The sequence below is a fragment of the Podarcis vaucheri genome (genome assembly GCF_965113315.1).
Source record: "Podarcis vaucheri genome assembly, chromosome: 2".
Taxonomy (NCBI): domain Eukaryota; kingdom Metazoa; phylum Chordata; class Lepidosauria; order Squamata; family Lacertidae; genus Podarcis; species Podarcis vaucheri.
This window is the reverse complement of record NC_138760.1, coordinates 54,951,339-54,978,094: the sequence shown is the minus strand read 5'-3', so window position 1 is coordinate 54,978,094 and position 26,756 is coordinate 54,951,339. Positions and strand designations below refer to the sequence as shown.

General features: G+C 43.6%; 1 long non-coding RNA gene across 1 annotated transcript in view; it reads right to left on the bottom strand.

Moving 5' to 3' along the window:
• The window catches only part of LOC309526815, a 40,520-nt gene that overhangs the window by 3,672 nt on the left and 10,092 nt on the right, over window positions 1-26,756 (bottom strand). Inside the window, exons 2-3 of the long non-coding RNA XR_014216953.1 lie at window positions 14,281-14,332; window positions 6,106-6,192 (exon numbers count right to left, since the gene is read on the bottom strand). This is a non-coding gene — a long non-coding RNA (uncharacterized lncRNA). The remainder of the gene's footprint in view (window positions 1-6,105; window positions 6,193-14,280; window positions 14,333-26,756) is intronic.

Below are 26,756 nucleotides of genomic sequence, written 5' to 3'. Positions count from 1 at the left end.
TCCATGCCTACATGCCACACACCAAATGGAAGAAATCATGGGATAAAGGGAAGTGTGGATGAGCCTGAAGTCAACTTCGCAAACAAAACAGCAGCACTGGACACAACTCTTTGTTCTTATAGTCCAGCATCTTGCATACATGGAATTTTTTGCACCATTGCATCAGATGTGCATACAAATAAGAAAACAGGCCATGCTGTCTGGCTCTAGGAAACTCCTAACTGTTCCCACACTTTCAGTTATGGATATGCTATGGAGGCGCTGTGGAACAAAAAAGGCTTCACTTGATTTTGCCCAGGAATGTAGGCAAGGAGGCTGCCTGTGCTCCCTCCCTCCCTTGCCAGAGCAATGCAAGGGCAGAGTGGCACATCTGTGCCATGCAAGAGGAATGCACAGTCCTGCCAAGGACACCTGCTGGTGCTGAGCCCTGGTGATCCCCTTATCTGGACCCTGTGAACTGCTGCACTGAAGCACAGCATCGTCCTGGGAGCTTCAGCAAAACGTCTAAAGCAAGTCTGCACAACCACCAAGCCAAGCGCAGCTATGGAAATTGGCCCACTGAAGACTCCACATTCCATTTTTGACTGCTAGTTTGGGAGTTCAAAACAGGGGTTTTATATCAAGCACCTGGCAGGCTAAATTACATGGCCACGTTTCACTTATAGTGTCACAAGTTAGACAGGCCTCACTTAAAGAATCTTATATGGATGGGAATTGCTACTCTTCACCTCCACAAACACCCCACCTGCCCCCGGCTGGCCTTCCATCCCACCTGTAGCTTACAGGCTTGGCTTTTGCTTTCTGCTGCTTCTCTGGGGAAATAAGGTAGTTTCTCAGCCTTCACGAAAGATAGGCAAAACAGGAGGTGAAAATCAGGACTGGTGATATCTGCAGAAAATGTGAACAGCACAGCAGAGCAGACCAGTTTGGAAGAGAGTAGATTCAACAACTTCATCTGGCACAGAAAGCAGCAGTTCATCTTTTGACAGGTGCTGAGAAGGCATATAACACCACTTCTCACATCCATTTGGACTGGTTTCTGTTTTGCTTCTGGGCATGGTTCAAGGTGCTGGTGGTTCTTTAGACACTCAGCCTGGTATAACTGAGGAAACAGCCTCTTCCCTATGAGCCTTCTCACCCACTGAGGTCATCAGAAGGTTATCTTATTGATGCCTCCTCTACTTTAGAGCTGAGATTAACAGGAGCACAGAGAAAAATAGTAGTAGTAGTAGTAGTAAATAATTCTATGATTATTTTTTATTACTAATCATTAGATTTATATCCTGCCCTTTCTCCCAAAGAAGTCAAGGGCAGCAAATACACAAACAATAAAATCATCTTAAAAACCATTCCAATACAGATGCAGTCTGGGAAAGATCTTTACTTAAAATGCTTGTTGAAAGAAGGAGGTCTTCAGCAGGTCCAGCTAAGGACTCTGGTCTGGCACCATTTCTCTACATTTTCAGGAGTACAGAGAAGGCCTACCCTATATCATCAGGCTTCCAGTTACGGCTACTTGTTGTTCTTGGCTGGCACTAGCAAGTGAGCATGGAGGTTGTTTTGTTTCCTTTAGAACTATCAGGGCTGGCCCAAGACATTTTGTGGCCTGAGGCAAAAAACAAGATGACGCCAACCAGCTGAATCTTACTTCAACAATGGGCATAGGTAGGGATAGGGGAGAAATCAGTCTCTTTTCACATTCAAAGGCAAACATACCAAATTCACCAGTTTCCAAAAAAATATGGGAACCGAAATCAGCCATCCTTTGAAATTTGCAGTTCTTTGAATTTTGCAATGCAGTTCTCCAGTCAACTAATATGTACAAAAATGAATATACTGGGGTAAAGTATGTATACAAATGCATGTATTAGTGGGGGGGGGGAATACCAATTGTATCACATAAGAGGAAAGTGCTTTGCAGAAATGAGTATACTAGCAACACTGCACAGAAAAATGTGTAGTTTAGGAGACATTCACACTAAAATGCTGATGAATTCTTGTTAATTGAAGTAAAACCACAAACTGAAGTAGAACTATGGGAGAATTGTACTTAATATTGGGAAAATGAGGCCTCCATTGTGCCTGTGGGCAGAAGCCTAACTTAATGGTGCAAGTCTGTTTCAGGGGCAGACGCCAGCCACATGGCACACACAGCTCTGTCCTCCAATATCACATTCCCTGCTCACTCACCGCTCAGCCTGGCACTTGCTTGCTCAGACAACTGCTGCAGTGCAGCAGGGACAGCACACGCCATGGGAACAGAGAAATGGTTGTGATGCTAGCAGGAGGGCATGGCCTGTTCTGGCTGCCTCTCTGCTTGCTCAATTCAGTCAAGGGCTTTCCCCAACAGCACTGCCTGTGATGAGCTCGGAGGAGACAACTAGGAGAGACCACCAGCTCATCTAGTCCACCAGCAAGCAAGCACTGCCACTGCCAGGGACTCAACTCAGGAAGATGGGAGCAGGCAGGAGTAACTGCGCCTAGGCAAGAGTGACCACTGCTCTCCAGTATCCACCACCTTATGGTGGATTTTTAGTTTCAAGACTAATTTTAAGATTTGTTTTTAAAATTTCAGTTTTTAACATCAATCAAATCTTAAAGGTAAAGGTAAAGGTACCCCTGCCCGAACGGGCCAGTCTTGACAGACTCTGGGGTTTGTGCGCCCATCTCACATCTATAGGCCGGGGGCCAGCGCTGTCCGGAGACACTTCCAGGTCACGTGGCCAGCGTGACAAAGCTGCATCTGGCGAGCCAGCGCAGCACACGGAACGCCGTTTACCTTCCCGCTGGTAAGCGGTACCTATTTATCTACTTGCACCCGGGGGTGCTTTCGAACTGCTAGGTTGGCAGGCGCTGGGACCGAGCAGCAGGAGCGCACCCCGCTGCAGGGATTCGAACCGCCGACCTTTCGATCGGCAAGCCCTAGGCGCTGAGGCTTTTACCCACAGCGCTACCCGCGTCCCTAATCAAATCTTACTTTTAGATTATTTTCTGCTGTAAAATAGAAGTAGTGTTGAGTTTATACTCTGTGTATCATTCTGGCAGTTAGTGGGTAGGCCAGTTTGGGAGGTTGCTTCTTTCATTTGCAATAAATACTTTTGCTCTGGGGATGTGTGAAGAACATCACTAATCTAGTACTTTTATTTCTGCCTGGTGCCAGCAGCTGGCCAGGTTGGGCCCTGGTTAAGGACCCAGGAGGGTGGAAGGGCCCCTCACCAGCCTGATCACATCACCACCCACAGATGCTTTTGAGAGGGAAATGGCAGTGCTGCTTTTGAATGGGAGCCAAACTGAGCTCCCCTCTGTGGGGGCTGCCTGCCATTTTAACTTACCCAAACTGTAATGTCTCCGACCATAGATCTATGAAATGCATCGATTTCCGGGTAGCTATATGGGCTGGGGCACTGCATTTTGAGTAATTCATAATGGTGGGTGGCACTATAGATGGGAGCCAACCATGGGTTCCTATTCAAAAGTGCTGCCACCTGCCACGGCTGAAATGTATCCAGGGGCCCAGTGTTCAGCAGTGGTGGCAGCAGAGAAAGTACATGGCAGCTACCACTGCAGCCACCATAATCAGAACTGGGTCCTGCCCCTAGTTGTGATGTATGTGTTGGGGGCTCATAATCGGCACTGTGCCAAAGGCTTCCCAAAGTCTGGCGCCTGCCCTGCTTTAACTGCTGACTGCTAGTGCATTGTGTAGTCAAAAGGTGCTTGCCTATATACCCTATATACCCTAATCCTGTGAAAATATTGAATGTCTCCAGAGGCTGCCAAAGATTGTGAAAATTCCTGGAATCACAGAACATGCAAGGCTATGATCTAGCAGGCGTACGGAGCTGATGCAAGAGCGGAGGGGCGACAGCTCTTTTGGGCTGATTACTGTAGTAAAGAGCAACTCCTAAAATAGAAACAGAATTAAAGCACACACACAAAAGAGGATGAGGGCCTCACTTATTTTGTCCCAGAATCATCTCCTCTGAACAGCTTGCGGTGCCAAGCGGCCTCCCTGGAAGATTCTGGTAGAAAAGATGGCTTTATAACATATAAGAAGAGGCAATGATACTCAGCAGCTGTAACAAAACAGTCTCAAAGCCCATTTTCCTAGACTGATATAAGAGAAGTTCCTCTGAAGATGCCTGGAGTGAGTTCTTAGTTCTCCCAAGAGAAGAAACAGAAGCCTTATCAACTGTGTCATCTAAAAGTGGACTGGACAAAGCCCTAGAATAATATCCTGTAGTAAACAACCCTGCCTTGACTCCCAGGAGATTGACAGCATGAGAGCTTTAGTTGCTCTTTTAATTCCATATCCTAAAAATAGCAAAAAGCCCTGTAAACTTCAAGCCAGGAACCAACTTTAAGAACTATGGAAGAGCTGAGTAGGGCTAGAAAAAGGAAGATACGCTATGAAATCACAAGGTTTGGGTTTCTGTTGTTGTTGTTGTAGCAGGGCCAAGGTAATGAATCACAGAAATGAAGAATAATACACTGACCACTCAGGCAAATGAGTAATATTCCCTAGAATGCTGGATAAAAAATATTTTTTAAAAACCCAAATCCATCTCTCACAGCCAAATCCATCTCTCACAGCAGTGAATTCTAAACACTACAAGTAAAAACCAAAACCAAACCAGTGCTCATTTTATATTACAGAATCTGCATAATTATATATATGTATCTTAATTTGGAAATAACATTTTAACACTTGTATGGCACATTTAGATGGTCAGAGCACTTCATACACATTATATACTCATAATTCTTACAACAACCCTGTATGGTAAATCAGTATTATTATTCCCCATACTGCAGAAGGGGAGACTGAGACTCAAAGAGAATGACTTTCCTCCATAGGGAAAAGGTCAACTAGTGAGTTGGCAGAACTGAGATTTGTACCAGGAACCACCTGATTTGCAGCTGAGTTGCTTAGCCACTAGGCTGCACTACCTTGATACCAGTATATGATTGATGCGCCAGAGGACAGGAATTCTGTATAGGGTGGTGGTGATTAGGTACAGAGCAATGGGGGCGAGTGCTGAAATATCATGCCTGACCCGCCTATGAAGGCTGTTTTAGAGTCGAAGCATTTATAGCAGCAGCGAAACAGAAGCTTCTTTGAATTGGTCCATGAGCAGGTTGCCATTATGTCCTAGTAGGAGCCATTCAAGAACAGCTGCTCACCATGTGAGTCTAAAGATGCTTACAAGCAGCGAAACCAAAAACACAGAAGGTCTGCATAGGGAACTGCATTATGACCCATTGCACACGAATGCCATGTGAAGTAATATGAGGCAAAATTCATGCACTGGCCTTGATGCTTCTGCTGGTGTTTTGAAAAGTAGGTGTGTTCTTATTTAGCATTGCGATTATTCTGCAACAGTCACTGGTATCTTCCTCAAGAGTTTCCCATGACAGTCATCCTATGTTACTAATTCGAAATGCTGCTAAATAATTCAGACTGCAGTTGTGCTTGTTGTCCTGCTTGTGGGTTTCCCAAAGGCATTTGACTGGTGACTTTGAGAATTGGATGCTGGGCTAGATGGGCCTTTGGTCTGAACCAATGGAGCTCCTCTTGCGCTCCAAGACAATGGAACTCTTCCATGAAGGTTGAAAATCAGTCATAGAAAACTGCATGATTAATGCATAGTTAGAATATTCTGACCATGAGCCCCTAGGTAAGACACAGGTGGGGGCCAATAGGACTCAGTTGCTGCATTTGTCTGATCCCTATCATGGAAAAGTGCTGTGGATGCATATTCTCCTCTCACCTCTTTCCTCCCCATCTCCTGTTTTACTTTGGCACAATAATCTTGACTTGCATTAAACCTGAGTTCTCAAACCATGCAACAGAAGGGATGAAGGGGTCAGGGAGACTGCATGTCCATACCCATCTTTCACAGCTTCATTAACCATAAAAATCGACAATCGTACAAATGTGGCTATTGGATAGACATTATGGCAGATGTTTATATTCTTCCTAGTATGATGCTCATTCTTACATGACAAAGAGTAATCTTGTCAATATTTAATAGCCCTTTTGCTACATGTGGTTTGAAAACGTTGAGCATGGAAATGTACTGTCAGAAGTGATCTGCTCTTTGTTACCTTCCGGCTCTAAATAGAAGTTATTAGTCACGGTTCAAACTTGAAGCATGGCTCAAATCTCAGGTTTCCTCTTGCCTGACATAACACCTAGAATGAAATGACAAGGATCCTGTGTGATGAAGCCAAGGGCCTAGATAAACTGTGCAACTAATTCTGCACACACCCCAAGAGAGGTTTGAACTTACATTTATACTTTTATGTTTATATCCCATCTTTCCTCCAAGCTTCTCAAGGTGGTGTATACAGCACCTTTACCTCTTCCATTTTGTACTCACAACAATTATGTGAGGTAGGTTAGGCTGAGAGATGGAGATTGTCCCAAGGTCACTCAATGAGCTGCATGGCTGAGGGGGGATTTGAACCTTGATCTCTCTCAGGTCCTAAGGATGCGGGTGGCGCTATGGGTTAAACCACAGAGCCTAGGACTTGCTGATCAGAAGGTCGGCGGTTCGAATCTCCGCAACGGGGTGAGCTCCCGTTGCTCAGTCCCTGCTCCTGCCAACCTAGCAGTTCGAAAGGACGTCAAAATGCAAGTAGATAAATAGGTACCGCTCCAGTGGGAAGGTAAACTGCGCTGCTCTGGTTTGCCAGAAGAGGCTTAGTCATGCTGGCCACATGACCCGGAAGCTGTACGCCAGCTCCCTCGGCCAATAAAGCGAGATGAGCGCCGCAACCCCAGAGTCAGCCATGACTGGACCTAATGGCCAGGAGTCCCTTTACCTTTACTCTCTCAGGTCCTAGTCCAAAACAGAGCACCCTCTGTGCCCTGACCCCACCCCTGCCCACGAGCACCCGCCCCCATCCTGGGTGCCAGAAAACAGTGCCACACCCCTGGCTGGATCCAACATTTTTAGGAGTGCATTTGGAGCTGACTGTCCACACCTTTGGTCACATGTCACTGTTACTAGAGACAGTGACTGGAGGGTTCTCCTTTCCACACTAATGGTAGGGGGCACAGTCAAATTGAGAAAAGCTCCATGAGTGTAGTCATAGCCCTTATATACTCTCATTCCTCCAGCCCAGGCTTCCTCAACCTCGGCCCTCCAGATGTTTTGAGACTACAATTCCCATCATACCTGACCACTGGTCCTGCTAGCTAGGGATCATGGGAGTTGTAGGCCAAAAACATCTGGAGGGCCAAGGTTGAGGAAGCCTGCTCCAGCCAGTAAATGTTATGAGCATGCAACTGGGGATAGCCCTTTGTAGGGGGGATATAATGCATAGGATTCTAGAATTCTAATATTGAGGGAGCCTAGAAGATTAGAAGAGGTCAGACAAGAAGGATTACAGGTGTCTGTCTGAGCTATGGCTTATCCCAGAACTCCCATTGCTGCCTGCCATTTTCCCCTCCAAACAGCACCCAGCCCAAATTGGCAGCTTGCCCTGGTCAAGGTGCAACAGTACAACAGACGCCTCCCAAACCACACCTACCAATCCCCAACCCTTCCACATAGAAAGCACATTCCACACAAATGAAAATATTGACAATGCATTCCAGATCTTTCACAAATGTTGAGGGTTTTTTGCAGTAAAGGAAAAAGGTGTTGTTGGTTTTAGTATATTGTTCCGGAACAGCAGATGAATCATGGCAACAACATGTGGAAGAATGCCGAACAAATCCCCCCAAAAGCCAGCAATTATGTCCCTATAAAAGGTAAATGCAGAAAGACCCTCCACTAAGGACTCCAGCATACAAGGAACTTTGCATTGCTTTGTATTTATAAGAACACCAGATGGGTGTTTGAAATGGGAAGGCCACCAGAAAGTCCTTGCCTATGCAGTAACTTCTAAAAAACAGAAGCAATAACATTTAAATGTTCCTTAGTTTGTGTGTTGCTCAATGACACACGAAGTATGAATGCCAACATCATCACTGCCAAGGACATGCCAGAGCTGGTGCACATACTCTGAATGTGATTGAGAGATGCACAGTTTAAAAAACCCATTAAAAAACCCTCTCGTTTCTGGAAGAGCTGATAATGGGATTAGTTTCAATGTGCCCACCTTGTGTTTGAGTTCTGGCAAAAAAAAAAGTTCGTTTTGAAACAGAGTGGAGTACTGGCCATCAGTTTTTCCAGCTATCTTAGAGTTGTTGTTGCTTTCCAGTCTAGTGATAGGAGTTAATCAGGATGTAGTTGAGGATTAAAGTTTCACTGAAAAAACATCTTTCATATGGGCTTCATGACCAGTGGCGTAGCGTGGGTTCTCAGCACCCGGGGCAAAGCAAGTAATTTGCGCCCCCTAACCCGTGGATTTTAGCACTCGAGTCACTTCCGCGCCCCCCCAGATGTTGCGCCAAGTGCGGCAGGCCCCCCCTGCACCCCCCACGCTACGCCACTGCTCCCACCACAAGTCTTCAGGACAGCCATCCGAAGGCTGGCGCAGGGAGAAGGTCTCTCCGCCCCCACCGCCAGGCTTCGGAGCAGCCTTCCGAAGGCTGGCGCGGGGAGAAGGTCTCTCCGCCCCACCGCCAGGCTTCGGAGCAGCCTTCCGAAGGCTGGCGCGGGGAGGAGGTCTCTCCGCCCCACCGCCAGCCTTCGGAGGAGGTCCGAGGACAGTGGGGTTCCTGCTTCCTCGAGGAGGGCCGGCCAAACGCGCCCCCCCAAATGTTGCACCCGGTGCGGCCGGCACCCCTGGCACCCCCCACGCTACGCCACTGTTCATGACCACCATTTCAACTGTAAGTGTCCACACCTTCCACCTTGTATCATTTCAGATATAGTGTACACATTGTCCATACACTTACCTGATTTTTTAGTCAACATCAGAAATTAGGTAATCTAAACCCTTTCCCACACTAACCCAGTCATCATTTCATTAGTGCTAAATTAGCAATTCCATTCTGGTCATGCCTTTGATCTGGAGGTCAATTTTTGACAATCTGCCCAAGGAGACAAAGGGCACCAATAGGATTCCATTATTTTCTGAAAATGTACACAGTTCAGCCATCAGACTACTTTGTTATCTCTCTAAGTATTGTAATAACCTATTCATCAAAAGCATTGGAGTGATTCTAGGCTTTAGGATACACCTGGATTTTTAGAAGGTAGCTTTTGTTTCAAGATAATCCCTGCCCATTTCTATTTCTGCAGAGATAGTGGCTTTCAGTCTCAGACACAGAGTATGCATAGATGCTCATTTCCTTATAACTATAATATTGAAATGCAAGCTATTTGGAACTACCCTTACAGACAGTAGTGATGGTAGTAGTAGTAGTAGTAGTAGTAGGGAGGAGGAGGAGGAGGAGGAGGGTGGTTTTATTTATACCCCATGTACCTGTCTGGGTTTCCCAGCCACTTTGGGTGGCTTATAGCACATACAAAATTTGTAAAACATTAGACATAAAAAAAATTTCCTGATACAGGGTTGCTTTTAGATGTTTTCTAAAAGTCAGGTAGACAATTTGGAAGCTACAGCTGGTACCAACTACAGCAGCTCAGATCATGAAAGACATCAACTCAGAAGGAACAACATTTCAGCATTAGCTTCCAGGCTGTTTTAAGATGCTTTACCTACAATGCCCTTGGAAACTGCTGAATTTAAAAACAAACTCATCCTGTATTACAGGAGTTAAGTTGGGATGGAACACTCTTGCTAATGGGACAAAAAATGCAGTGTGTTCTACAGAGGGTTAATATATCTCAAACTCTATGCCAGCCTGGAACCATTTTTTCCCATTCTACTGAACCTCAGGGAGTGATGCAAAACACGATTCTTGGGGGGGGGGGGTTAGGTTGCTTCACGCTCATGCCCCTCCTAACATTGCAGTGTAGGAACATTTTGCAGTCATGTCTATTGAGAAGTTTCTCTAAGGATCTGCAGAGTGTCCAGCAACTTTCTAATAAACCAACTGTTGTATGAAGTCTTCCAGTGTTGTGACAGTAGTAACAAAGCTCTCTCGTTAGAGCAATTCCATCTCTTGAACTTGCCCCATAGAGTATATCTTGTGTGTCTGAGGTTTTAATTCTTGTGGATGGGAACATTTGGTCTGTCAAACAGCTTTTAATTAACAACCACTGCATTTAGAGGGAAAAGCCACTAAAGGGTCAGTGTACCTAGGAACAGAAAGCTAGGTGGCTTTCCTGAGCTGTCTGTTTAGTTCCTTTCCCCCTTTTCTTGTTTGCTTCTTTTGTATCCAGAAATCTATTTTGTTGTTAAGTAAAATATCCAGTTTAAAGTTTATTGCCATGCCAGTCTTCAGCATGGTGAGATGAAACCTGCTCTGTAATAAATTATTCATTGTGTGCACGAACTAGTCAAAGTTATAACGTACTTAAGTTCCATTGATCTCATGGAAGAGATTTAAGTCAGTGCTCAAATATTCTGTTAAAACCACTTTAAAAGTGGTTGGACTATGCCCTGGACATATGTATATATTCTATGTGCCATCTGAAACCTTTGAACAGTGGGCCTTACAATTTTCCAATCTTTGAAGAGAAACAATAGCTGAAATAGAACAAAACCTCATTTTTAAAAAACCCCATGCAAATTAGAAAGACAACTTAGCTCATGTTACGTTTAAGGATGACCAAAGAATTCATGAATTTTCCTAAGGAAGTGGTTGTTACGGATATCAGATACCATGCCAATCACTTAATCAGGTACCTTATCCATTTCTTACTGTCACCTCTGCAAAGCTGAACACATAATAAAGATAACTAAAAAGTTTTGTCATTCCTGTATAGATTCTAAATGTCACAGCTCAGTTTGTAAAATTTGCTTTTGCTTCTTGCAGGTATCATACATTTTTGCATGATTCACATTTGTGGCCACACAGCAAATGCATGGAATCCTTCCATGCGTGGAAAAAAGCCTCCCCTCCTTTTTTCTATGTGATCTCTAAGCATTTCTGTGTCGGTATCAAGCCACTTTTACAGATTGCAGGCTTTCTGCTTACAGAAACACTTTTGTCTGTGTGCATATTCATTGGCAATTATCCATGCAAATTAGGTGTGGAATTATCTAACGTTTTGATAACCTGGTGCAGCATCAACAAGGAAAAACATGGGCTATTATATAGACATGGCCACATACTGCAGTGATGCTGTTTCTGGAACAAAACACTGCATTTGGATGAGTCATCCACAACAATTCCACCCTAACCCACAGTGCCAGTGAGCACCCACTCATGCTGTTTTGTGTTGAATGGCAGAATGAGATTGCTTAGAAGCTAACTTCTGACACAGTGTTGTGTTATACAGTAAAATATTTATAAATGTCTAAGAAGTGGGGAGTTTGATGGAATAAATCAGACAAGGAGGATATCTGGGGATATCAACAAAGAGGAACCGGAGAGGTGAAGAGAGTGGGATGGAAGCTGAGGTGTGAACACTATAGGAGTTGTGTTTGTGTAGAACTCTGAAATATTAATAATCTTGGACATTACAGTGTGAAAAGGACACTCCAAATCATTGGTATAATACACTGCTGTAAAGGCTAGTTATCTGTAAAATATTCAAGGTCTCATCATAAGGTGGCCCCCACTTTCCCCAAGTGGTAAGAAAACAGGGGCTGTGATCCAGTTTCCTCTCCTATGGATGAGAGAGCACTGGAGGCTTATGGATTCTTTATGACCCATTGGAAGCAATTAAGTAAACTCCTAAAGCCAGGCAACATGAATACCAATCTTGCTTAAGATTTGCAGGGCAACTGCTTGCCCCCACAATAATGCTTCAGTTTTGGTCAGCTCCAGCTAAAACTCTCTGTTAGCTTCTAGGTTCATAGTGCAGGGTTTGACCAATAAAGGCTTATGTTACTTATGTACCTCAAGGATCTGCAGCCTGGACTCTGTGGTCCTTATTTTATTTCTTTATTAAGTTTGTATACTGCCCTTTATTCAAAGATTACAAGGCAGTTCACAACATAAATGTACAAAATGAGAACAGGAAATACATAATAAAAACAGAAACAAAAACAAACCAATAACACCCCCCCTCACAAAAACATTTAAAAGGACATAGAAGGTTAATCAGCCAAATAAAGAGAAACGTGGTGATGGCACCTTCACCAGAAGCCTATAGCCATGTGCCTCAGCTGAGGCTGGTATGAAGGGGATCTACACAATAATGGGCTTTTTCTTTGCCCATGGAAGGCTCTCCTCATAGAAGCACACTCGGCATCACCTCTGTCAGTTCTTAAGTGCCAGGTTAATATATTTTTATTTACCAAGGCCTTTGGTAGTTAAGCTAGTCTCCACTCTAGTGCTCATCTTTTGGTGGGGTGGTGGTTGGACTAATCCTTTTTATTGTATTGCTGGATGAGAATTTTATATTGCATGCTGCTTTAAAATTTACTTTTAATTGATTTTATCTGCTTGTATTTTATTCTATTGTTAAATTGCTTTGAAGCTAACAAATGCAATCAAATGTAAACAAGGCAGCAGAACTCATAATGATATAAAATTTTTAGCAGTAGCTTTGGATTTGGTATCTGATATCTTTTTAAAACACATTTAACCACAATTATCTGATATGGGAACTTCAGGGTGATTATTTATATTCTATATTTGACTTATTCCACATTAATAATTGTATAAATGTGACTAAAGGCTAAAATAATTCCAAGCACTAATAAACAGCTAGTTCCTGTTTCCGATTCCTTGAACATATACTAGGATTTTTAAAAAGAACACCAGCACAGCCATTGCCATGTCACACAATGCATGCATCCTTGTACATTCGTGAGGGGCCCTTATATACTAAATGCAATGAAGAAACCGGCCCTGAAAGATTCTAGCCATGGGTCCCCCCATGGAGCCAACTCCTAGGGGCAGGGTCCCTTCATGCCCCCCCCCTGTATAAAAATCTCCTTCAAAGTTGATGGGCATTGCCATTCAAATAGTATGTGTGATCGTATCATGTATCATGTGATCGATTATGTGGGGTGGGACTTACCTGCCCTCCCCCAATATTTTATTCAAGTTGGCACCCCTGGTCCCCACTAGTGAAGCTCCTATGCCTTTCATTCTTCACCACCAGAGCACTGTATCCACTGAAAGTCTAGCAGAGTGAGCTCTGAGGTTCAAGGGCACTATCTAGACTGCAGTGCCAACCCGACAAAGAATTCAGTCAGCTGACCCCATGGCCAATTCTTCAGTCCACTGGCTTGGCGTTATAAAAAGCCTTAGCCACCAGAGTTTCTGTCTATGTCTCTACAACTTTGCATCATAGAATTGTAGAGCTGGAAGGGACCCTGAGGATCACCTACTCCAACTCCTTGCAATACAGGAATATGCAGCTATCCCATATGGGGATAGAACCTACAACCTTGGCATTACCAGCACCACACTCTAACCAACTGAGCTATCCACTTGTCTCTGGTGTAAGGATGCTTTTAACTGCTGTCTGGTTTAAACTACTACACACCTGACTGGCTGCTGTGGTCCTTGCTTGTTGCTCTTTAACTTAACTCCTGGCTGGCTCCTACATACTTACTTCTGGCCCACTTGGCTGCCAGCCAGCTCCTAGAGCCCAATTGCCTACAACTGGTATAGGGGATCTGTGGCTCTCCAGGCAATGCTGGACTACAACTCCCATCATCCATGACTATTGGTCATGCTGGCTGAGGCTGATGGGCACGGAGTCCAAGTACAACTGGAGGGCCACAGGCTCCTTAGCCCAGAGCCTGTCTCTTACTGAGGCTTAACAGAGGAAAAGAGAAGTTAGATGGAAAGGTTCATTTGTTCTCTCTGTACAGCGCTGGGGCAGCTTGCCAGTTAATGAACTGCAGACAATCACATGTAATCAATGGGTTTTGTAGCCTCACACATATACAATTAATCAACCAGAAAACTCACAGACACTGGTGACAACAAATATCTAGTCAAGAGGCTATTCAACCTGCCCCCGCCTTATGCATTTGAATTGCAACTACAACTTGAGTTTTTGGAGGCGGAAGAGAGTTATGAAGCAAAGGCATGGCCTTTGAATTTTGAAATCTTTATAGGTTTCAGCCATTTTCTATTAGATTGAGAACATGGAATCAACTCAAAGTTTCTGTAGCTTTGTGTGTCAGTGTTAGCTTGATTTGCATGTAGGGGCAGGCCATGGGCGCGTTCTCTATGGAACCCCCTCCTTGCCACTGTCACCACTCCCATTTGCTTGCCCAATCTGATTTAATGGGCCAAAGCCGCACCAGACTGCCTGGCTGAGGATAAAGGAAGTAGAGGCTCCTTACCTTTGCTCTTGCCAGTTTGCCCACTTGGAGAGGGCGAAGGAGCAGGCAGCATCTGTGAGGAATAGGCACAGAGAGGCAGAGAGTTATGAGATTCAGCAGTGTGCCCCCTGCTGGCCCCCATGTGCCATTCCTGTACTGGTACTGGAATGCTAGGGAGGTTCAGTGGAAATGAACCTCATGGTGGTGAGGTTTAGGTCAGGATTGTTTACACTGGGATTATTTGTAGAGCAAGAAGAAAGCCCAGTGAATGATTGGTAATGTATGTGGATGTCTGTGTATATGCATGACACACACAAACACACAAACACACACACACACACCAGGTTTTGTGTTTGAAGCATGGTGGAGAAAAGGGAATTATAAAAAAAAAATCTATGTAAGAAATGGGAAAGATCTGGAACAGTCAATACTATATTGCAAGATACATAATACATCATAGACTTGTTAGGAGTCCAGAATTCCCCCCCCCTTTTTTTTTTGCCCAAAAATCCATACTTGGGTTGTGCTAAGTGAAGAATGTGCAGCAGGTGGGGAGCAGCACACAGCAGAGGAAGGCCTTGATGGCTCTAGGCTCGGTTGTCTGCTGAGTTCACATATCAAAAGGAAGAAAAATCAATCCAGAAAAACCATTTACTAGGAGAGGAGTGGCTTTATTTAGGGAGGCAACTTCTATCCAGTCATATCAATTCCACTCTGCATGAGTTAGCTGTAGGAGGGGTTTTTTTTGGGGGGCAGGGTCTGTCCATACACGGCAATACACCACTGTAACATACACTTGTGTTGAAACACCACATATTTTTTCAAAACCTGCTGCACAATCTTAATACTGCTTGCATTGGACAGATGCCATGGAATGAGGCTTGAACTTCTGCTCAGAACCGCCTAAAACCAAGTCAGGTGAGAACATAAGTTTGCAACCATCCATTGTTACATGGTCTTCCGAAAATCATTTCACAAGATACAATCTGGCATTACAAATGTCCCTGAAGTGCATTGTCATTTACAACTGTGCCCTCCCTCAGAAAAAAAAAAACCCAGGGCATGCCAATTATGATGATGGTGCAGCATAGTAGCTAAGAGTATATGCTGTGGGTAGGGAAGTATTCAGTTCAAATCTCATTTCTGCTACTATCTCTGAGATGGAGACAGAGTCCCTCTCTGCAATATGGGAATAGTACTGTAATACTTATTTACCTAGCAGGGTTGTTGAAATGATAAAACTTTGTATTCAATGAAGTCACTGCATGAGCAGAACGTCTGCTTTCATAAGAGAACTCCCCTCCATCCTCCCATATGCTCCTCACCCCCTCCTGATCTGTGTTGGGGATTCCCCCCAAACCTCCAGACAGATTAGGGGGCATGTGGGCATGTGGGAGGAAACTGAGGAGAAGTTCCATGGCACAAGCAGAACATCTGCTCACACAACCACATTGTTGGATTGGATGCAATGCATGACAAATTGTTTGAACACTTAAACAACTGGACACAACTCATTTATTATAGTAATATTATTTATTAATAAATACGTGTATAAATTTGTGGGTATTTAATCTGAGTCCAGAGAACACAGAGTTCCGTAAGTGGATTTTCCTGCTGCCACTGTGCCAACTTGTTCTACCTCCTAAAAAGCCACTTCTAGGTAAAAGGGTGTTGTGTACTTTGGAATGGCAGTGTTGTACAGGAGGATGCAGTGGGGATGGTGGGGTGTAAGTAGGGGAACAGCAAGTATTAGAAATACTCCCATTTGTATGTATGGAAGTAACTTCTACTGGTGGTAGGAGTTCCTTGGATTCAAGTCGGTATTCAAAAATTATTAGATTTATTTATTATTTGGAGCTTTCATGAGATGCTAGAATCTATTTTGTGGTGAGTGTCAGTACTGTGACATCACTGTTGTCCACAGCTGTGTTCATGTAGACAGCAATCAAGTGGTTGTATTAATCTCTCCCATGGTAATACACACTCCCCTTTCCCCCCAAAATGGCAACAGGGAACTCTGCATGCTAGCATGATTACATGGGATCTGTTGGGTGTACAAGTGCATCCATGACTGAAAATTCAGATCATGTAATCATTTATAAAGGGCTCCAGGAGTGGGCAAATCTTGGGGCAAATCTTGTACCTGGAGTTGTGTTCTAAAATACAATGCTTAATGTGACAGAAGGGGGAGGTTGGAAGACCAATGTCATAAACCTGTGTGTCCAAACTGGCCTCTGTTATTGCTCCTTATGGCAAGGCATGGCATTCAAATGACATTCCTGCAGCTGGTGCCTAGAAACTGCAGTGATTGCTGTTGCTAAGAAGCACTTTGAGCTGGAAAGCAATTATCCAAGCATGGTGTATTCATTTAAATAAATGGGATGGAATTCTTGGGAGCACACGACAGATTGCAGAAGGCCTCGTAGATGGAGCTGCTGGATAGGCCACCTTTTGCTGGTCACCCAGAGGACGGGAAATCACATGCCAAAGTGAACTGGCTATTTGCATTAATGTAAAAGCGTTAATCTGGTTATTTGCCAGTAAATCCCAATAGATGGTGGTAGGATATGCTTATGTGATTGTCAGCGCGCACACCTCTTAGTAGTATTGTTATGGTAAGAATCCAAACTACCTCTCTCCTACCTGGAGAGCTATAGACTTCATTTTACATCAAGCTCCTGCAGTTTAATACAATGACATTACACAAGATGTCTACAATCCACGGCTTTATTTGAATGAGGAAGAGAGAGGGTGTCCAGCTGTTGCAATGTCAACTATTGCAACTTCAAGATTTCTTATTAAACTCTAGTTTGGCATTTTAACTCAATCTACTGCTGCTCAGCTTATTTTCCTTGCTCATCTGACAAGCTGAGTATACTGAGAAGGGATCAAGGGCACCTGCTCTTATGTATTCATATCCCATAAAAAAAACACAGATAAACAGAGAGGTTAAAAGCAAAATAGTGATCTCAGCATTTGGGAGGGAGGAAGGTTGACACCAAAACAACATCACTTTCTCATTGAGAGATGTGTGTTTTTATTTTATTCAACAAAATTTATATACTGCTTGATTGTAAAAGCAACAACCTCAAAGCAGTTTACATTGTAGAATAAGACATTAAAATTATTTACAAAAAGTTGAAAACAAGTATTAAAATATTTATACAAAATCAACACTAGCTAAAAGAAAAGGGAAAAAACCCCACGTTTCTATAGATCTGGATAGGCATGCCTCAACAAAAATGTTTTAAGCAGGTGCCAAAAGGAATACAGAGAAGGCAGCTGCCTGGTGTCAGTAGGCAAGCAGATTGATTTCTTACGATTGTGGAATGAGCATAATGTGGCACTTGTAATAGTGCCAGTTTCGCAGATTGAAGCGCTCGAGTGGGCATACATGGGGCAAGGGGATTCTGCAAGTAAACTGGTCCCAAGCTGTTAGGGTTTTTAATACACTAATAGTAGCACCTTGAGCCTGGTCCAGCAGGTCTTTACCTCACTATGTTCTTGACATCATGGGTACTGCTATTATAACACTTGAAAAAGAAATCTAGTTCAAGTTCAGTCTAACAAGTAGTAACACTAGCAAAAGGGATGCACAAAACCCCAGATGCATCTAGTTAGTTCAGTGGGGCAAGACGGATGCACATCTAGGTGTGAATGTGCATCATCTACAGAAACCTCCTTTTCCACATGGGTCCCCCAGCTGGACTGAAATAACCACAACAATCCAGGTTATTTACATGCACACTTTACAGATGGAAAGCTGATGGATGAAGGGAGTGCTGCTTGCCCAATAAGATACAGCCACAGAGGTTATGCCTAAGCAGGTGTTTAAACCCAAGTCATCCACAAAACAGCATTTGACTGTCACATAATTGTGTGTCTGATTTTGTAACTAACAAGGCTTTCTTGATCATCCCAGTAAAGTGAAATAATTTGTGTTTAACAGAAAATTCACCTTAAGGCGAAATTTGCTAATTACATTTCAAAATATGTGCCATATGACTAAACATACCTATGCTGTTTTTATGCCTATTATGTTAATTGCATATGAATATCTAGAAGTCAGAGAATTAGTAATATAATACTTTTTATTAGGATCAACTTATTCTCATTATACATATGGTTGAAGTGGTTAGAACATGGGACGAGGTTGTTGGAGAGCAGGGTTCATATCCTACTCAGACACACAGCTCACTGCGTAACCTTTGGCCAGTTAAGAGCTCTCAGCCAACCTATATTATAGGGCTGTTGTGAGGATAAAATAGGAAAAGGAAAAACAATGTCTGCCACCTGGAGTTCCTTGGAGGAAAGGTGGGATATAAATGTACTAAAAAGCACACAAAACAAGCATGATGAATTAATCATTAGATTTATTCATTATTCATTACATTAGATTTAGACATGTATAATATTCAAATTTACCTGCAGATATCAAACTCTTGATAAGTTTCCAGGATGGTTGCATCATCCGGGTTAAAAGAGGGCAGCCACTTCAAACTAAAAGGTCTTTATCATCTAATTCACAAGTACAGTGGTACCTCGGGTTAAGAACTTAATTCGTTCTGGAGGTCCATTCTTAACCTGAAATTGTTCTTAACCTGAAGCACTGCTTTAGCTAATGGGGCCTCCTGCTGCTGCCGTGCCGCTGCTATGTGATTTCTGTTCTCATCCTGAAGCAAAGTTCTTAACCCGAGGTACTACTTCTGGGTTAGCGGAGTCTGTAACCTGAAGTGTCTGTAACCTAAAGCGTCTGTAACCCGAGGTACCACTGTACAGTGCTTAAACATTTATATTATGGTTAAATCATTTATTGTTCCTGTCTTTCTGCAGCAGAAACTCATGGCTCAAACTGCGTCCATATGATAGTTAATTCCTGTTTTTCATGTTCCTGGTTTGGTGAAGCAGCACTCAACTGGGATTTTTGGAAGATCATTTCTAGAACAATACCATAGGAGCCAACTCCTAGGGGCTGAAGCTCCTTCACCCCCTACAAAATATTTGAGGGGGCTGAGCCAAAGTTGATGGACTTGTCATTCAAATGCCCCCCCCCAATATTTTATTCAAGTTGGCACCTCTGTACAAGACCACCATAGGCTGAAACACCATGTCAACGTGGTTCTTCTGCAGAATCTTCGGATGTACTGAAATTAGGTGGATGTGAAAGATGAGATTTTGATAAAAACATGAAAAAATATTGTTGGATCTGGTCAAAGCTCCATCTAGTCTTGTACACTTGCCTCACCAGCTGATCCCAAAAACTGAGCTGTGATGGATACCCCCACCCTCTGCTATTTGCATTCAGCACAGCCTCTAAACATACCCATGATTCCTGACAATAGAACCAATTCATAGTCCTAATCCAGGAAATGTTACTTTTGAGGTAGGGATGTGGACTATTGAACCTACGTGAGCTCCTTAAATACTATAAATAATTTTTATTAACAGACCAATCATATCAAATCAAATCACATAAATTCCGAATTACAGAGCCTAATTTTAAATTTTGTTGGGGATACCCATATTTCAAGTTCTGAAAGGGGTCCAGTCCTCTTATTGCTACTACTTTAAAAGTCCACAAATCTGTCCAAATAATGTTCAAAATTCTGTCCAATCCTTTCTTGCTCTTTTCCACATCTCTTCTAGTTGTTTTCATATATTTTTCCTCTCTCTCTGTCTTTGTGGCCTCTGATTCTCTCCATAAACAGGTTCAAACAAATTTGTATTCCTGTGTGGGTTTTTTCATTCGTCCAAGAGTTGTATTTCAGACAGCCGCCATATTTCATCGCTTCCATAAAGAAAAGCATTCTTGCTGTCTACTTATTCACTTTTCACAGGTCTGTCCCTCTTTCTCAGTCCTCAAGGAGGTTCTACCAGGAATCCAGTATGAAAACAAAGCTTCCTCCTCCCAATAAATCTTTCGACAAGACCTGTCAAAATGGCGACTCGCTTTTTGTTGCTGCGCCATCAAAAGCCCTTGTTCTTTTTCTCGATCTCACATGTCAAGTTTTTGGTAGTAAATTATTTCCACACAGTTTTTAATCATCCTGCTTAGGTCGGTTATGCAGCGGTTCTTTTTGAGAAGGGGTTATTGATTAATCACATAGAAGAAAAGAAAAAAAGTCCCCCCCCATCCAGTCCCGCTCCAGCATACTGAACCTGATGTAATTTCTTCATGTTGTATTCCGTTAAATCCAAACCCGTTGCTCTCGTTTCACAGAGTCACTTCAGTTAGCAGTTTTCACTCCCGTTCTTCACTTGAAATATGTGCATTTGCTTCATTTCCAATTAAATATCTCGAGCTTATGCAAACCAGTGCACGATCAGAGACAGCGTCCGGGAGAGCCAGACTCCACCCGAGGGCTTTATGCCTAGTGCCCTCACCCCCTTCTTTTGAATCTGGGGGTGAATTATGGGCACAGCAGGCAAGGCAGTCCCCCCATTCCCTTGGGGGGGGGCAAGGGAGGCTGCATACTCCCATCACAGCCTCTTAATTACCTCGTGTGGGTCGGAGAGATGTTACTGTCGGCCATCTTCCAATGCGCCCCCTGGTTGCCCCCCACTTTTGAGGTAGGGATGTGGACTATTGAACCTACGTGAGCTCCTTAAATACTAAGCCATCCTATTCCTCATGTTCCACCTAGGCATGTCCAAAGTCTGTTTCAGGGGCATAATCTGGCCCGCCGGTCAGTTTAATCCGGCCCCTGTGGCAGTTCATTTTCTGGGGTGAAATCCTAAAAAGGCTCAACAACTTTGGTTGGCCCTCACGGCCCTTCACTTCATCAAATCTGGCCCTCTTTGAAAAAAGTTCGGACACCACTGTAACATATATAATAAAGCCATCATTCTTCAGAGGGAAAATACTCCTATGCACTTCAGGATTACAAAACAAACAAAAAGCCCTTGTGAAGAAAGCAGACTTTACAGAGTAATGTTATAGCCTCAGGGCAGTCTGTTTGCATATGGGGTGCACCTTGGAATCTTAATGCATGTGGATAGAAATAACATCAAAGACGAGAGCATCAAGGCATCCCTCACGGATGTCAGTGCACACAGAGATGGGATTGGAAGCAATCTGATATAGCTGTAATACAACATGGTTACAAAGAAGCCCTATGATTATTCTTATAACTAGAGGCCAACAGCCAAATATTTGTTTGGTTATTTCAGCTTTGCAGCTTCAGGGCACGCTAGTTCTCTCTGCTGTCTCTCCCAGTTTTCCTACTCTCCTCTCCTCCTTCAGGCCTTCTACCCTTTTCATGTCATTTCTCTGGACTACTCCACGTCACTCACCACCCTCAGCCTTTTGTCTTCTCCAGCCCATACCTTTAAGTCCCAGTTTCTTTGGCTTCTCCTTTTTACCCTTCTTCACATTGGTCCTTCTGCCTGCCCCACACCTCCGCTGGATCACAACAGTCCTCCCATCCTATGGCAGCTCAGACTATCATTGTCAGGATCTTCACTAGTATCTCCACCATTTAATGCACTGCAACACAGACATGGTTGGAACATGGCTGACAAAAGCCCTTTCAGAAAAATGTGAAAAACAAGCTCATTTCTAATCCTTTAGTGCAGGGGTCAGCAACATTTTTCAGCCATGAGCTGGTCCACCGTCCTTCAGACCATGTGTGGGCCAGACTATATTTTGGAAAAAGAGAAAGAATTCCTATGCCCCACAAACAACTCAGAGATGCATTTTAAATAAAAGCACACATTCTACTCATGTAAAAACACACTGATTCCTGGACTGTCTGCGGGCCAGATTGAGAAGGCGATTGGGTCGCATCCGGTCCCCGGGCCTTAGGTTGCCTACCCCTGCTTTAGTGATTTCAGTCTGTATCCCCAAGTGATAGTCCACATCAGCAAATACCACTCTTGCTCTGTTGAAATGGGGTGGGGGAGAAGAAACACCTCAGAATTTCTCAGCGTGACCCAGAGAGCTGTTATTTGAGCATGACAGAACACTGTTTATATATACTTGGTATATTCTCCAAACAGATATATGCATGACCCATTCCCTGCTGTGGACACCTGCACTGAGAATGCAAAGCTAAGCATGCAGAAAAGGAGAGGAATTATATTTGCATTACTCTTGTTAGTTAATGTTTGTAGAGCGCTCAACAGGGATCTTGGTGCTGAACAATTTATATATGAATCATGAAACCAACATCCTGGCATGGAATAATAAAGTTTTGAAGTCTGATCTAAGGAGGTTTTGAACATAATGGCACTAAGCGATACGGAGTCCTGTTGACTTTGGCATTCTGTGAATGGTTTCAGTGCTACATGTGATCATTTCAAAAGAGAAGACAATATTTACATTAGGAAAATAATAGCAAAACTCCCTAATATGAGTAGCAATGTACAGGGAGGTGAGATGGTAAATTCCAATTTGAGTTTTTATCTCTGGAGCTGGAAACCAAAGGAAGAGATAGTGTTCTTGTGCCTCAATCTGCTTATGGGTTTCCCACAGGCATATGGCTGGACATTGTGAGAAAAGGATGCTGGACTAGATGGATGATGGGCTTGATCCAGCGGTCTCTTCTTATGTTCTTAAGTGCAAATAGTCATGCAGCAGAGTAGCTTCTTGCCCTAGTGGCACTCATGGACAGCTGCCACTGCCCCCTTACTTTGCTTCCACCATTTTATTTTAACAGCAGCACTGCATATGTCTAAGTCATGAGTACAGAGTTAATTAAAATGAATTTTGTTGAAAAACAACCACACACTACTACGTGGTTGTAAAATAATGCCAATAATGCATATCATTATAGACAAGGCACTCCTCTCATAATCTTCCATTTACTACACACTTTTTTCAAGAGGAACTTAAGCCTTGCATACAATGAACACATAAAATGGGGCACTGAAAACTCAGTGGATGTCTCAGGTACAACTTCTCTTTGCCCTGCATCAGTCACAATAGGCCTTTAAATACATTCTGTCTTGAACTCACTCAACCCGTTGAAGTTGCCCTCTACCAACATTGATTTTACTTCACAGGGAACCCAGTAATACCCTCTTCAAACTCAAATCACGTTTAGTTACATTGGGGGGGGGAATCCAAAAACTGCTGTCTTTGAATCTCCCCCAAGCTCATCAGTTTGCCTCAGTATCCTGCCTTAAATGCCACACAACCATTTCACATCCAATTATAGAAAGCCCAAGAAGAGCATACAGGAAGAGGATAGAAATCAGAAAGACAGATGGATGGGGGAAAGAGCTATGGAAAACTACAAAGCAAAATGAAATGAGAATGTGGATCCCATCCAATACTGGATCCCTGGCCTAAAGATTGCTAAGTGACCTTCTGATTTGACCAGTCTGTTGGTGATTGAGGCCATGGAGTTACTTTTGGGGGGATTTTTTTTCTTGGGGAAATTATAAGACATACTTCCAATCTGGTTCAAACAATCTCTGCATTTCCCCCAGGAATGATTAGTTTGGTCCCATTCACAGATTGTGGTTTGGACAAAGACTGCATTCTTCATTTTCATAGATCAAGTCCTAGCTGGCTGAGAATTATAGTAGAAAGGTTTCCCAGGGCAGGCCACAGTGCAGCAATTTTTTTTTTAAAATAATGTTTTGCATTCCAAGCTCAATATCTGGCATCTCAAAATAAAGTCTCAGATAGCAAAGCTTAGAAAGACCTTGGAGAGTTGTTGTTAGGCAGGGGACAAGAACAGGACCAGATAGGAATACCAAGTCAGACTATTGGTCCAGGTAGTTCTATATTGCCTACACGGACTGGCAGTGGCTCTCCAGGGTTTCATGCAGGGAACATTTCCAGTCCTATCTGGGAATTGAACACCAGGGACCTTCTGCATGCAAAGCAGACGCTGTGCCACTGAACTATGGCCTTCTACCAAAGAACCAATAGCTTGACTCAGTATAAATGCAGCTTCCTAAGTTCATATGATTTGTTTGGTCAAGTTACTGGTTGGCTGGATTTGGCTCCTGGGAAACTACTGTTCTTGGGTAATAGTAATTAATGCAGATAGCCCTGGGAGCATTATATTGATAATCACATTTCTGTTTCCGCCAAAAAATGTCCCCACTTTAATCATATATTGTACCCGGCACTACTCTCAGGAAAAAGAGAATGGGAGCTGCCAACTCTGTGATGAAGACAAATGCAAAGTATGTAAGAGCAAGACATCTGTAAAAGATAGCATGCACACAGACAATGCCAAAAGAGCATTATATTATATTAGCCACTAAGCTCAGATGGTGGGTGAAGTAAACTGATTGCATGAGAAGCCAAGGACCAGTGCCGGGAGGAAAGAGGACAGGCAGCAGGATCAAATACAGCAAGGCAGCACATTTAGCAGTACAACACAGTGACATCAATACAATATGACAGACAACGTAAGCTGAGTGTAATAGCCTGCAGTGGTACAGTGCAGCAGAGTAAGCAGAGTTCATTTGGAGGGTGAGAGACTGAATGAAATGTGTGGCAAGGTATTATGGGATGCAGCTATGTCTGGTCACTTAAAAAGTAAATAGCTTTCTAGCTCTATCTACCTAGATCTCCTTCAAAGGAACAAATCACTTTAGAGGGGGATTAGGTGAGAGATAGAAATAGGAATGAAAGAGAAGGGTCAGTGCCTCAGAGTCAGACAAGGACACAGCAAACTCCTGCAATGAAGCCACGAGTCTCCCCCTAATTAGAGGTAACATAAGCCTTCTGATTTCATCTCAGATTTAAAGAAATACATAGCAAGGAGCTAAATACTTTTATGGCCTCTTTGGCCCTGGGACAATGCACAGAGCGAAACAAATCATGGAAAAGAACCAGACAGTGTCTGATTCCCCTGATATCAGCACTGAGGCCTTGCAAGTTAAAAGGAGATAGCAGTGAGCCTGGCCACCCTGCATTGTCATTACTTGCCCCTTGTACCATTTCCTTCAGTTGGCTCTACTACAAATACCCAAACTCCAGATTAAATATGCAGTATTGATCTGGCCTTTGGCTGGGAATGTATCCTTCAAGAGCCCATTGTATATTTTATACAATTTACTAGCACAGCTATACCTGCTGCCTATAAGCTACTGGAAACAGCTCATCAGCAAACAGAAAAAAACTACATCTAAATGCAATAAAATAAACTCTTGCTTATATGTGTTGACACTGAATGTTCAAAATTCATGATTTCCTGAAAAGTCAAAGTCCAAAAACCAAAATATGATCGTCAACATTCTCTGGTATGTGTTAAAAGGTAGGGAAAGATCTATACCGACTGGCAACAGCTTTCCATTATTTCAGACAGGAAGTCTCCCAGCCCTGCCTGGAGATGCTGGGAACTGAACGTGGGGGTTTTTTGCATGCAAAACAGATGCTCTATCAGTACCACTGAGCTACGCCCTCCTTCCCTGTGTTAGTTTCCCTCTGTAAATCACATTGTGGCATTACCTGAAATAAAAGTATTCTGCAAAGTTTAAGTTTCCAATTCTGATGCAGTTTATATAGAATGGAGAAAGGGGCAATTTTTGCCAGTGAGCACAATCTGCCCCACATAGAGCAATCTGGTAGACCTAGAGTACTGTATATGCAAAACTCACCCACTAATTTGAATGTGCCCATCTCCATGCCACTCACCATTCTGCTCATGGGTAGCTGGAGAAGAATGGGGGCTAGAGAAATCCCTTGTGAAATCAACTGATGTTCTACCAGAATATGTGGAATATGTGCCCCAAATATTGACAGATTTCTAACATCTAATGAATCAGCGATATGCCACTTGATGTCATGGACTGGCTGCATGCAAAGGAGTAACTGGAGTAACCAGCTGGAGAACCTCCAAGGGGAAAAGGTTCAGATCCAGGGGATTGGTGGTGGGACGACCATGCATGGGCAGAGGGAGAAGAGGGAGCAGGCCAGGAGGAGTCGGAAGTTGAAGAGGCAACAGGGGTTAGTGAGCAGGAAGAGGCTGAGGCAGAGAGCAGTCCAGGCTCAGAGGTAGTCAAGGAGGCTGGGAGGAGCGGGGGGGGGGAGCAGAATCCAGAAAGTCTCCCTCTCCAGCTGTGAACAGCTCCCCTTCCAACACAGAGAGAAATGAAAAGGACAAAGCAACGAGATACAAGGCGATGGAGCCTTAACCTGCTGAGGAAAGAACTGGGGGTGGCGCCTTAGAGAGCAGTAGAAAGGCAGGGATCTTCTGTCCTTGCAACTGCCTCATTGGGGCAAGACCTACTGGGAAGAGTTGCTGGGATCACTAGGCCTGCACTGTTTTGGTTTCTCTGTCACTGGTGACACTGACACTGGTGGTGTTATTGCTGACCTACTCCTGATTCTGGCTCCTGACACTTAATTATACACAGAACAGGCTATAGAACACGACAGTGGCATCTACTTAAATGTCCCTGGTCAATAGTAGGCACTCCCCAGCATCAGAAACTCAGCTGCAAATATGCATAAGTGAAAACACTATGTTGGTAAGGGAATGCAATTTTTTAGAGAAACTGGTATTCAGACAACAAAGTGTGTTGGGGGGCGA